Here is a 13,531-nt window from a genome sequence, read left to right on the forward strand (position 1 = left end):
AGTTCACACAAACTGAGGTCCTGGGACTTCCTTCCCCAAGACACAGTTATCTGGTTGTTTGACTCTCAGGGTTCCTGTCTCCAGGATATAGCAATCATATTGGTTTCATCTATTCAAAGTTCAAAAGAAAACACTAGGTCCATTTGACCCACTTTCAGGTTTTCTTCACAAATTGTTTCACAGTTCTTTATAGTTTGTTCACCATTCAGGGTTTCCTGGTCTAGGCACAGTTGTCAGACCACGCGGTCCACCCATCGCAGGTCACGCAACCAGTAACCCTATGCTTTTCTTTGGCTTGATGTTTGTATCTTTCACAGTAGGAGACTTTCTGGTCGAGGTGCAGTTGTCATAATGCACGTTCCACCTATCACAGGTCACACAACCATAAGTCTCACCAAAGCTTTTGGGCCCCTCATAGGCTCTTCTGCCTTGGGCTTTCACTGCCCACAATTGTATTTATTGTAACACCCATTAAAATACCAGTTCTTAAATTGTCGTATACTGTTCACCAGTACCATTGGCATAGTCTCCAGGCGCTCATGTGGTTCTGTAAGTAAGTGGATTGAGTAGGTTAATGAGGGACGATGGAGTAGGATAGAGATGGTGCTTTTCAATTGCAGCAGGAACTGGCATCTAGTTCGGGTCTGCTTTCTAGGTATGTTTGGATTGTGCGCACTGGTGCCATTGTGTCTGGAAGGGCAGTGTCCAAGGATTGCGTGTTTGTGTGTGGTAGTTCGTTTTGTAGTGGATGTATGGGTTGTCTGTTATCGATGGGAATTAGATGGATCCAAATCATTGTGTAGGTAGGTGTGGGGTATGCTGGAGGTGAGTGAGAAGCATTCAGTTAGTAGTTGGTGGATGCTTTTCGTTGGTCCCCATTGGTATCACTGGCAGTGTGCATTTTGTGCTGTTCATTGTGTGTGTGTGTACGAAGAAATTAAACGGTATAAAGGTTTGTAAGTCACAGTTCATTTTAGGAGAATGAAAAATTGATCGTAGATTCATTTTACAGATTATACAAGGTAAAAGTCGGTTAGAACATGTGTTCATGTACTGTATAGAAAATATGCATACCAGTAGTTTGTGTTCATGCATATGGATATGGATGAAGCTGCAAGTAGAAATCTTGGAGACTTGTCTAGTATTTCTCATAGATCGTGCTTGCCAATGGTATGAGACTTGTAGTCCGAGAGATTCACTGTACATTTGCAGTGCTGATCTATGATGATGCAGTTACATGTAGAGGTCTTGGATTTGATTGGTGGATGGTCATGTGATTTCTTAGCTACATCCAATGAGGGAATGGCACAGAGAGTGAAGTGGAAATGGTAGAAGGGCTGTCCATGTTACGATATGTTCGCGGACATGGCGGTAGTTCTAGGACACCACGTATTATATCCGGGAATTTGGGGTGGGGAGGCATGCAAATGAGATTGAATGTAGAAAGGGATTGGTCAGTAAAGTTTAGTGAGTGTGTTGTGCTAGGAGAGGTTTTCTCAGATATTCTTTTTCTGAGAGAAGAACAGATAGCTGTGGTTGAGTGTTTTAAAAAACAGATTGTGTGGATTTTGGGAGACTCGGGGATACATTGGTTTAAGGTGCATGCAGAAAGCTGTGGAGTATCTATAGATCTTGGATTCCTACATGTGGAAGTGCACTGGCATGGAGTCCGTGGAATGAAGTGGCTGGACTTGCTACCTCTTTGTGCAACATTGAAGCTAGAGGAACATCCAGGCATAATTGTAATTCATTGTGGAGGGAAAAGTTTAGGACATGTGTCTGGAATTTCTTTGCAATTTGCAATGAAAGAAGGACTTCAGAAGATCATGGACATGTTTCCAAACTCCAAAGTAATGTTTTCACGGATTGCGCTGAGACAAATGTGGCTTCGTTCTTTCTCATGTGGTCCACAAATGGAGAAAGCAAGGCATAACGTCAATAAGGCTGTTTGTGCCTTCCTAAGAGATTTTGGCATGTCCTCTTTTCATAATGAAAATATTATGTTTCGTAGTACATACATTTTTCGCAGAGATGGTGTCCATCTTACCTATGCTGGCAATCAGATTTTTCTGAGAAATGTACAAATACATTGCGACCTTTTTTAGAAATGCAGCATGCATTTCGAAGTAGGTGTTTAGTATTTATAATTTTTGACATACAAACACCTCCCAAAGGCTCTTTTCAGAGCCACCACTTCCTCCCAGAGAAAAATGCAATGGTTACAATAGGGTAGCATCCCAATTTTTTTTATGTTCGCGAACTGTCAGCGGACTTTCAAGAAATAGAAAGGGCCCTGCGTTATTTATCTTTACTTCTGTTTTTTAACTGTGAAAGGCGGCTCTGAAAAGAGCCTTATTTTTCTTTTTGATTTTTGGTATTTTGTATTTTTTTTTGGTTTTTTACACACGACACACTAGGAGAGGAGGGGAAAGGAGTTTAAAGTGGGGGACACCAACCACAAGGATAAGAAAGGGCGAGCTGAGATAGGAAGATGTAGAGTGGGTTTTATTTGGGTAGTGAGCAGGTCTTCTCATGCTCTGAGATGATAGTCTCAAAAGCACTGCAAAGTCGCTCCCCCCTGCAGAGTACTGTGTCACAGTACATACATACAACTGTGACCCTCAAAAGGTAAGGGTCATCAGAATTCTGTATGGCCTGTGAGGCATCTTGAGGAAGACGCTGTCCCACAGAGGAGTTCCTTGTGGTGACAGGATCAGAAACGGAGGATGAAGTAGAGGCAATCAACCTACTACGCTCTTCGCAAGGTACAACCTTGCGAATGGCCCCAGTGTGGAATGAGTTGAGGTGTCGCTTCATGGTCATAGTCCCAAAGCTATACGAACCATGCCTCCTGCGACTGAGTACCATTTTGCACTCATTGCAGGTGACACGGTTCGCACGAGCCTTAGGACCATTCCCATGAACGGTAAACAACCACCACACCCATGAATCATGCTGAGGGTGGGTAGTATCCTATCGTCATCCTCTTCTTCCTCCTCTGTATCCTCACTCCTGTTCCCCTCTTCAGGCCCTTGGGAAGGTGGTGGTGGTGGAGGGGGTGGGGGTGGTGCTGAGGCAGATACAGCACCAGGTGGCAGCAGTGGAGCCAGAGAAGCCATCAGGTTGATGATAGAAATCTGCAGGTTGCAGCAAAAATCTCTGTGCTCTGTAGAATAGCCAGAAACACAATGAGAATGAGCTCTAGGGCGTGGTATTTTATAGGGGTGCTTGGAACTATAACGTTCCTTTTAACAACGTTTTTTTCACTGAATTTCATAGGTTTTTAGTAGCCAACTTAACCATAACATCCCTTTTAACAAAGTTTTTTCACTGAATATATATATATATATATATATATATATATATATATATATATATATATATATATATATATATCTTGCATTACTGTGCTGTCTTCTGTGAGGTTTGCCTTCTTGCATGCTGGTGGCATCGTTTAGCTGATTACTTGATCTTTCTTCTTATGTAGACCATTTGAGTGGAAGGGGTGGTAGACAGGGGAGAGCAGACCAGATGGTGTAGGCATTGGGCAAGCATATTTTAAGGTCTGTTTGTTTGACGTTTGTATAAAAGTCAAAGGTTTTTCTGCACGTTTATGAATGACAATTTCACAAGCCATTGTTTTGGAAGTATTTAAAGCTTAAAAGTACAAAAGACATACCTAGATTAAATCTGTTAAATCACATTGATTGGTATGCTGGTACTTATATACTTCCCTTGATGATGGATATAATGTAGCTAGAATCATTCCCATTTTGAGTAACACCCTTCTATAATATTTTGGTTTTAAAAATTGTCAGGTTTGGAAAAGTGATTTGTGTACTTTGCAAGTCAGTTTTATAAAATTAGATTGTTTTAGTACATGGTAAGAGCTGGAAAAGAAAGTGTTCAAAAGCAGAAATTGCAGAGTTGGCACAAATCCCAGCTTCACCCCTTAAGCAATATGTGATCCTGGGCATCTCATTTAATCTTGTATTGCCTAACCTCTCAGTGTTAACAGTCCCTAAACTTTTCAAAATTGTCAGCCCTTTAGTGTGATTTCCTTCTCAGGGTATGATCTTCATAGAAGCCTCACTCATGGTTTCACTGGCTATAGGGTTGCTTCCACTATAATAGTGAGCATTGATATACTGCACACCACAGGCACTTGTTCCCTTGATCTCTAATAGCAACGCTATTTTAAAACCATGTCCCACTTCTAATCTCAGTCTGTTTGGATAGAGGCACCTTCCTAGTAGCTTCTAATCTGCCTCCACTATCCATGCTATGGTATGTGTAGCTTTCTCCTTCCTTACAATTGGTCTACTCTAGCCATGCTTGAACACCTTTGCATTCTCTGAGGCAGCTAAATTGAGTTTTCTGCCTATTCTGGGTTACATGTACCGTTTAAATACAGTCCTGCATTAATACTACAGGCTGCATACCTTCCCGGCTGCTATTGATAAAAAGTATCCTGTTTCTATACTAGAACAGAAGTAACCTCTTGTACACTGCTAATCCTGGCCTTCAAATGCTACTTGGTTATCAATCTGATTATAGCAAGAATGAAGAGGGTAAGGGGACTCAAAGGGAGTAAACATGCTTATTTTGAATGCTGCGAGGCGGGGTTATGCTCACAGTGGGGTTGTGGGGGTGCCACCAGATATACTTGATCACTTAATTCCTTTGGTTTGATTGAGGGGGTCCCCAAAGATGCCCATGCCCAGGGCCCCAAAAAAGCTTAAGATGGCCCTGCAGAGATATACGGCATAAAGAAACACTGGAGCTGAAGGTGTTTAAGGCAAATAGAGCCAAGGGATCCACAGACAGAGTACTGGGACAGGAAAGGGAAAAGACAGAGGCACGGGTAAATGGGACATACAGAAAACTGCAGATGACGCAGATGGGGAGCACATACAGTAGAAGGCTGCCAAGATGAAATGAGCTTGCATAGATGGGATTATAGACATTGGGTTCCATACATAGAACACACTGAGAGACTGGAAGTCGGTCTTTACAACATTGAAAATAGAAGGTGGCACTTGATTACTGATACCTTCTAACTTTTCACTAAGACCTATGCAATCATCTTTAAAACCTCAAACTTTGTACTGTTCTGTGTGAATGTGCTAAAGAAACCTCCCCCTAACTTTACAGGAACCCCTGCCTGTGTTTACGCAATGCAGGCCCACCCGTTCCTGAAATTCTGGCTGCTTCACTATTGACATTGAGAGACAGCAAGTCCAAGCAGTGATGGGCAAAAATGAATTTAACACAATTAATTGCTAGATAGAAGAATTCCTAATGTTTTTATTGAAAAATGAAAGTTGTGGGAATTAAACTTTGGTTGCCTGGAACACATTTTCATTCAACATCTATGTAGCGTGAGACATAACGACAAAGCCACTGCAAACATTAGGCAAATGAGGCAGCTATGGCGTTGGCCAGTAAAGGGGCATGAAAGAGTTGGTTTTGCTGTCTGCTTTCATGAATTACAAAAGAGATCTAAAGCAATCTGAAAGTAGATGCATTACATCTTTCTGCACTTAGGAAATGCACTGCTGCAGATCACAGTGCTCACATTTCTAGGTGTGTCTAACATGGCAGTGGAAGCAGGGCCATTGTCTATTAAGGCATGTTTTTGAGCAGCACAGTACAAGGTCTGGCTCAAATTAAAACACAGTGGCCTAGCAGAAAGAATGTTGATAAAACAAAATGGTCAGAATTAGGGCACACACACCAGGAAAGTCAAGAATCATGGTAGAACCCTCCTTGTAGTTCTGGCAGCAGATCATGGGCCAGGCGAAGTACACGTCACAGGTAGGAGCAGGAGGACCATGGGTTGCGTGTAGCAGTCTGATGCAATATCAGCAAAAACGAATTACAGGGCCTTAGACACATTATCTTTGCTTGCAGCACATTTACTTGGAAAAATGTGCCGTAGCATGAACAATCTTATAGATATAACTTTTTAAACAATGCTGGAAGGGCTGACTCCAAGTACTGACCCACAATTGACTTGTTTTAGCGTTTGCTTTCAAGTGGAAGAAAAGCCTATCAATTCATTCAACTTTAAAATTAATTCATGAATAAATAGACTTCATTTTGGGTACACACTATTTGAAAGTTGAATTTCTTTATATCTTGGTGAATTCACTGCTGGAAGCATTGTATAGCATTTTTTGGAAAGTTAACAGAAACCCAATTAATATGCAATGTTCTCTGCTTACTTTCAAAGCAATACTGAAACATACTGGTCAAGCCTTGCTGTGTTTACCAGTATAATGTTCATGTTATGGGTGAATGCATATCACTTAATCTTTGACAGCTTTATATGGGTCCTCTGATCTTACAATGTTGGTCAAACTATACACTTACTGTAAAATGTATTAAACAAACGAATTGAAAGGTCATAGTAGAAATTAGCAACTAACAATGCACTGGGGGTTCTATTGAACATAGAGGACACTGATGACACTTTGTCTGCAGTGCACTTGCGCTCCAAAGGACCACATATGCTCTAGTCAAACCACACTTCCCTGCAATCTTAGAACTTGCTCCCTGGCTGTTCCCTCCAGGCTCCTTGGAAACCATGTGATTGATCAGAGGGCATGCTGGGCAGACATGGGATTGGAGACTTTTTACAATGGCACTTACCACCCTGTGTTCACTTTACCATTCCACCCAATACCAAGTAAGTCTGATAATGAGATGCTGCCAAAAAGAGTGCAGAACATAGGCACATTTGCACAGTGCATCCCCTGTACCTGGCCCACTCCCCAGCCAACAAATGGTCACTGATAAGAGCTGCTGTTTGCGTTAGAGAGTTATATCAAAGAGGGGCTCTACGTATGCATGGGAGCAAAAAGGCTGCATGGATTTAGAGCTAATGCTGTGCCTGTTCTTTGCAAGCAACATGTGCACTGTCACAGCCTATGGTATGCACGTTTTCTGTTGAAGAAGCTTACCCTGGCACTGACCAGACTGCAACTGTGCTATTTTAGGTGGGAAAGCTGCACTGGCATTGCACCTCCTGTACCTGTAATAGTGTGTGATGGAAGCGTGCACGGATCCGGTTTGTGCCAGAAATTTACCAGAGTGAAGTTTGCACAGGCCCATGCAATTAGTTGCTCTGGCAATCCTGTACTTGTGCATATTTGTTATGGAAACCTACACTGGCTCTGGCATTCTGTGTGGCCTGTATGCATGAAACTTATACTGACCCTGCCCAGGGTGTACCCGTTTGTTAGGAAAGGTTGCTGTGACTGTACACAAACTGTGTTGGTTTGTGAGAGAAGCTTATCTGGCACTTCCCATGCTGTCCATGTTCCTTTGTGTTAGGGAAATGTGTAATAGACATGCCAATGCTGGGATTTACCCTCTTGTGAGGGAAAAATGCGTTGGCCTGTCAAAACTAGGGCTGCACATTTCTATGAGGGGCACCTGCACTGGCTTTTTTGTCTGGCTGAATCTGTTTCACCATCCTGAACCATTTGAACGAGGTTTGCTCTTGCGTAAATGTTGTACTGTTTGAGATGGAAGGTTTAACTGGACCTGTGCCGTGCTGTATATGTACTTGGTTGTTAGGGGGACTCATAGTAACCCATCACATGATGAACCTGTTTGTTGAAAGATTCCACTGACCCTGTCCATGAGGCTCCTGATGGATTTTGAGGAAAACGTCCAATAGCCTGGTCTATGTAGTATCTGTATGAGGAAAGTATGTGTGGGCCCTGCCTATTCTATGCCTGTACCTGTTCTGTTTGTGAGGGAAGCCTGTTCTGGCCTTATGCATAAAGTGACTGTATGTGATGTATTTGTGAGGAAATCACATCCTCTTAGGAAACTTTGCAGCACTGTTGTCTAGACTGTGGCTTATGGGTGCCTGTGAGGGAATTTGGACCTGTCGCTTCCCATGCTGTACCTGTTTTGTGTATGATAGTAACTTGCAGAGTTGCTAACCATCGTCTGTTCAGTGTGTGATGGAAGCTTTCATTTCTGCTCCCTTTGCTTTTCGTGTTCTTTGTGTGAAAGTAACATGCTCTGATACCCATATTGTACCTTTCTCTTATGCCAGAGAAGGTTCAACTTCTGCTTCATGTGTTGTCTTTTCTGTGTGTAAATAACATTTTGCATGTTTGTGTCCGTACTGTACCTGTTAGCGAGTTAAGGAAACAGTGTGGCACACATTCATGAAACACAATTAATACCTTCATGCAACAAACTGAGTAGTACCAGGAGGACCTTTTTTGGGCTATTTGTGAGAAATGTAAAAGTATAGAACATTGGGTTAGTAAAATTGGTTACAAATCCCACCTCCACAGCACACTAACACTCCTGTCTAGAAAACCTTGTGGAAGAAGAGCTTCCGCCACATCTTCACTCCATCTCACGGCAGCCTTGCCATGAGGCAGAGCCACCGACCCATTTTCATTTCTGCCCTTAAATCTAGCCCATTGGCGGTCATCAGTCTGGCCAAATAATTTTTACCCTGTGGATTTCCTGAAACACCAGATGGTGCTTTCCACTTGCTTGGGGATTGTGGGGATGGTTCACTCATGTTCTCCTCTCCATATCTGAGACACCAAAGGAATCCCTGCCTCTCAGCTTCGAATGCAGTAGAGCAAAGAGTATTTTCTTGTCTACCTGATATTTGAAAGAGGATGTGAGGGGGATACCACCAAACAGAGCTAGAAGCATTGATAGCAAAACTATCAAAAGTCACTAACACCCTGGTTTATTTAATTTTATTTGAATTTATGTGTAGCGCTCGCACTACACAGAGTGTCTCAAGCGACTTGAATGGTTCAAAGTTGAAAAAAGAAGTTACAAAATGTTTTAGGAAAGGATAGGAATATTAGGATAGACAAGTGATTGCAGTGGAGGAGGATAGTGTTATGCGTGGGGAAACATGTATGTGCTGATGCTTTTCTGAAGGTGGTTATGGAGGATGAAGTGTATATGTGAAGAGGTAGGGTGATTTGCTTTTTGATTTTGAACATTTCTAACACACACCAGACAGATTCAACTGTATTCGGGCACAGATTATAGCTATTGAAAAGATATTAGCAGTGTATGAATTCATTATGTATTCTGGGAAAGGGGCAATCGATCTGAACAAAAAGGTTTTCAACCTCTTTCTGAACAGTACCAAGGATTTACATGCTCTAATCTCAAAAGGAAGTTGATTCCAAAGTTTGGGCTCAAACACTCCAAATCTCCTGTCTCCCCTGGAGACCAAGTTGGGGCGTGGAACACAAATCAGAAGTTTGTCTCCAGAGCGGAGATCTCTACTTGGGGAATACCGGACAAACTTATCTGCAAGGTAATCTGGGGCAAGCCCACACACGCATTTGTAGATCAGGCACGCCACTTTAAATTGTATCCTGTCCTCTACCATGAGCCAGTGGAGGGATCTCCGTAGAGTGTATACATAGTCCCTCTTACTGAGGTGTCCGATAGACCTGATTGCAGCTTTCTGGGCCTTCTGCAATCTGGAGATTTGCTTAGCTGGCATCCCTGCCAACAGCCTATTACAGTAATCCAGGTGGGGTTAGTCATTGCCCCCACCACTACTGCATGATCTTCTGCTGGGATGAAGGGTAGCATATTCCTCGGCAACCACAGTGCATGAAATACTGCCTTGACCTTGACCCCCACCTGAGCTTCACTGCCAAGATTCTCATGCCATATGCAGCCCAGAAGTTTGATTTTTATGGCACATTGGATTTGTTCCCCCAAAATCAAAGGGATTAACCTCTGTCTCTCTGTTGTCATTTTACCGTTTGGGCCAAACATTATCACCTGCGTCTTAGCTGCATTCAACTGAAGCTGATTGTGTGCAATCCAGTTATTAATCTCGTCCATACACAGATCAATTTTCTCAATGTTCATTATCTCAATATAAATCTGTGTGTCATCTGCATAGGAATGAAACCGCAGACCATGCCTCCTGAATATGTTAAATACAGAATGGAAATATAAGTTGAAAATCAGCGGGGACAGAGATGAACCTTGTGGTACCCGCAGTAAAGACACACCATCTCTGAGGTAAAGACTTCGAGCACCACTCTTTTGCATCCTTTCATTCAGGAAGGAACCAAACCACTTTAATACATGTTCCATGCCTTCCCCACATTCCTGATGCATTGTAGCATAATCTGATGATACACTGTATCGCAGGTCGTGGACAAGTCCAACATCAGTAATACCGTGGACCCCCCATTGTCCGCAGCCTCGAACAGATCATCGTGCAATGCTAGAAGTGCTGTCTCCGTCCCATATTTGGGTTGGATCCCAGATTGAAGCTTATTCAACAGGCTCTCCCTAACCACAAATGCCTGAAATTGCGCACATACTCCCTTCTCTAGTATGTTTGTTGGCCAAATCCGATTGGTGACTGGGCGATAATTCTTCAGGGTTTCCAGATCCAAATTAGATTTTTTTAACAAGGGTCTTGCCAATGCTCTTTCAGGGTCTTTGGTCCTGGCCCTCCTGCATTGACTTGTTCAGAAATGTTGTGATGAACGGTGTAATGTTAGCCGCCAAACATTTAGCCGTGCATGCCGGCATTGCACATGAAAGGTCATGTGTAGGCTTCAATTGGGTAACAAGGGAGTAAATAATCTCCTTGTTCACACATTGAAAACCAAAACCCTCTTCCCCCACCTTCTTCTCCCATTTTTCTTCTCTTTCCACGGCTCCCCACTGTCTTTTGGGACCTTCCGATGGCAATACTCTTTTGGATAGTCACTCTCATCTCCTTGAAGAAACTGATACATTTATTTGCTTGCTCCTGTGAGGGAGTCATCGTAGTGCCAGTGCAGGATGGGCTTCCATATCTAGAAACCACCTCAAACAATGCCTTCACTTTATTCCCTGCCTGCTTAATATCCTTATGTAGAAACTCCCTTTTAGTTTCAAACAAAGACACCTTAAAATATTTTATAACCACTCTTGATCTAGCTGCATCACTGTTCAATTTAGTTAATCTCCAGGTTTTGTTAGCTTGTTGCAGTTGTTTGTGTAACAAGGCCAACGCTGGACCAAACCAAGGTTTTGACTTCCTAGTTCTCTTTAGTTTTAATGGGGCATAATTGGAACAAATATCCTCCAAAATGTCCATCTGCTTAGTAAAGAATTATTCACACTGGAGTGAGGCGTCAATATTTGCTAGCCTCACCTGCATTTCTCCTCGTGCGATTTTGGCCAAGTTCCCAGCTCTACGCATCCACACTTGTGAACTTTGCCTGCCTTCTCCACTCTTCATCTCATTCCACAGTAGTCCAAATAATTGGACACAGTGGTTTGACCATAGTATTAGCAGTGCCTCTTAAAAACGGACAGCCTTTCCTCTAGAGGCTACCAAGTATAAAGGGTATCCTTTATTATGTGATGTTATGGTTGTCATAACTTTTAAGTCATGATTATCCAATGTCTCAGCTAGGGCAAATGAGTCTGAATTAGTAGTACTTTCCAGCCAGAAATTCCAGTCACCCAGGCGCAGGAGCTCCTTATATTTACTCCCAGCCAGCGTCAAATACAGATCTAATGACTCTAAAAATTGTCCTACTGGACCTGGTGGTCATTAGCCCAGAATCACCTTAATTGAACTTGAATGTGACAGTGAGATGGTAAATTATACCATCTGCGCACCCCCCAATCCAGCTCATCCATGTGTGAAAGGACAATGGTTGATTTGTAGATTATGGCGATGCCACCACCTCTTCTGTGCATTCGATCAATTCTCTGAATGAGATAGTTCTCAGGAATCAATTTGTGAAAGATGGTCTGGGCCCCCTCTGTGGACCAGCTTTCAGTCAACAGCAGGAGCTCCAGGTCATATTCATGTATTAGCTCCCCCACCTCCACTGCATTTGCCACCACAGATCATACATTTACCTGTCCAGCTTTAATGACTATAGGTTCCTCTCCCTTTAACTTTTCTACCTCTCCTGTCCCTTCCCAGGCCCTCTGCACGGCACTGGCTTCTCACTTCATCTCTAAACCTCAGGACATCCTGTCCTCACTCTCCTCCTCTCCCTCTCCTCCCTGCTCTTCCTCTGGCTCTTCTGGAGCCACCTCTCCTTCCTCCTTCTCTGCCTTTCCCCTGTTCTATGCTGACAAAGTTTCTAGACAACTCTGATCCATGAAAGTCTTGTCAAAACAGGTTGACCCCTGTTCCTCCAAAACCATCAAGGACCACATTGACACCCTGGCTCCTGCCGTGGCTAACTTCTGCAACCACTCCTTTGCCACTGGTGTCTTCCCATCCCCCTGAAGCACTCCCTTGTGCACCCTCTTCTTAAGAAACCCTCTGCCAATCCCTCCTGCTGGCAAACTATCACCCAATCTCCATCACTCCCTTCCTGGGCAAGCTCCTGGAGAAACTGGCCATCTCCCTGCTTAATCTCCACACTAAATCTTGTGGTTGTCTTCATGACCATCCGTCTGGCTTCAGACCTGCCAGAAGCATGGACACTGCTCTCCTGAACATCCGTGAAGACCTGCTCTCCAACCTTGACTCTAACGCCCCCGTGTCCTCATCTTGCTTGCTCTCTCTTCTGCCTTTGACACTGTCAACCATGCCATCCTGCTAAACTGTCTCCGTGATAACCTAGGTATCACTGGTCAGGCCATGGCATGGCTGACTTCCTTCCTCTCTGACCGCCTCTCCCAGGTCCAACTTGGGTCCTTTCTCTCTGCTATCTTTTCCCTCTACCTGTGGTGTTCCCCAGGGGTCTAATCTCTCTCCATGGCCGTTCAACCAATACCTGGCACTCCTTGCCCACCGCATTGCCATTCACTGCCCCAACTTCCAGTGCTATGCGGATGATACTCAGCTTGTTTTCAGGCTACCTTCGGCCCCCTCTTCTCCTCCCCTCATCTCTGACTTTCTATCTGCTATCCAGGAGTGGTGTGCCACCAATGACCTCTGCCTTAAAGCCAGTAAGATTGAGATTCTTCTCATTGGTACACACACTCCCTAATTTCCTGTAGCTCTCTTGTCGGCCTCTCTTGACCCTCTTCCTGCTCCCAACTGCAAGGCTAAAAACCTTGGTGTCATATTCGACTCCAAACTCTCTTTCTCTCCTCACATCTGGCATCTCCAAGAAGTCAAACTACCAGCTGCACCTCCTCAGAGGTATTCTTCCCTTCCCCCAGAAGCTCACTGTCTTCAGAGCTCTGGTTCTCTCTAGGCTGGACTATTGCAACAGCCTCTTTCTAAATCTTCCTGCTTCCACTCTCCGCCCTCTGCAACTCATCCAGAACAGGACTGCAAGACTTGTCCTTGGCCTCAAGCCGAGGGATTGTATGTCTCCAGGACTGAAATCTCTGCACTGGCTCCCAGTGGCTGCGAGGATTAAGTTCAAAACCCTCTGGATCATCCACAAGGCCTTCTTGGGTCTGGGGCCTCAATAACTTCAACTCTCTCTCCTAAATATCTCCCCTCTCGAGTTCTTCACTCATCCGCCTCCAACCCCCTCAGGGTCAGTCGCTTCTCCACGCAACAAGTTGGTGGTAGATCTCTCTC

Source organism: Ambystoma mexicanum, chromosome 7p (genome assembly GCF_040938575.1).
Source record: "Ambystoma mexicanum isolate Mex_15411 chromosome 7p, UKY_AmexF1_1, whole genome shotgun sequence".
Classification (NCBI taxonomy): Eukaryota; Metazoa; Chordata; class Amphibia; order Caudata; family Ambystomatidae; genus Ambystoma; species Ambystoma mexicanum.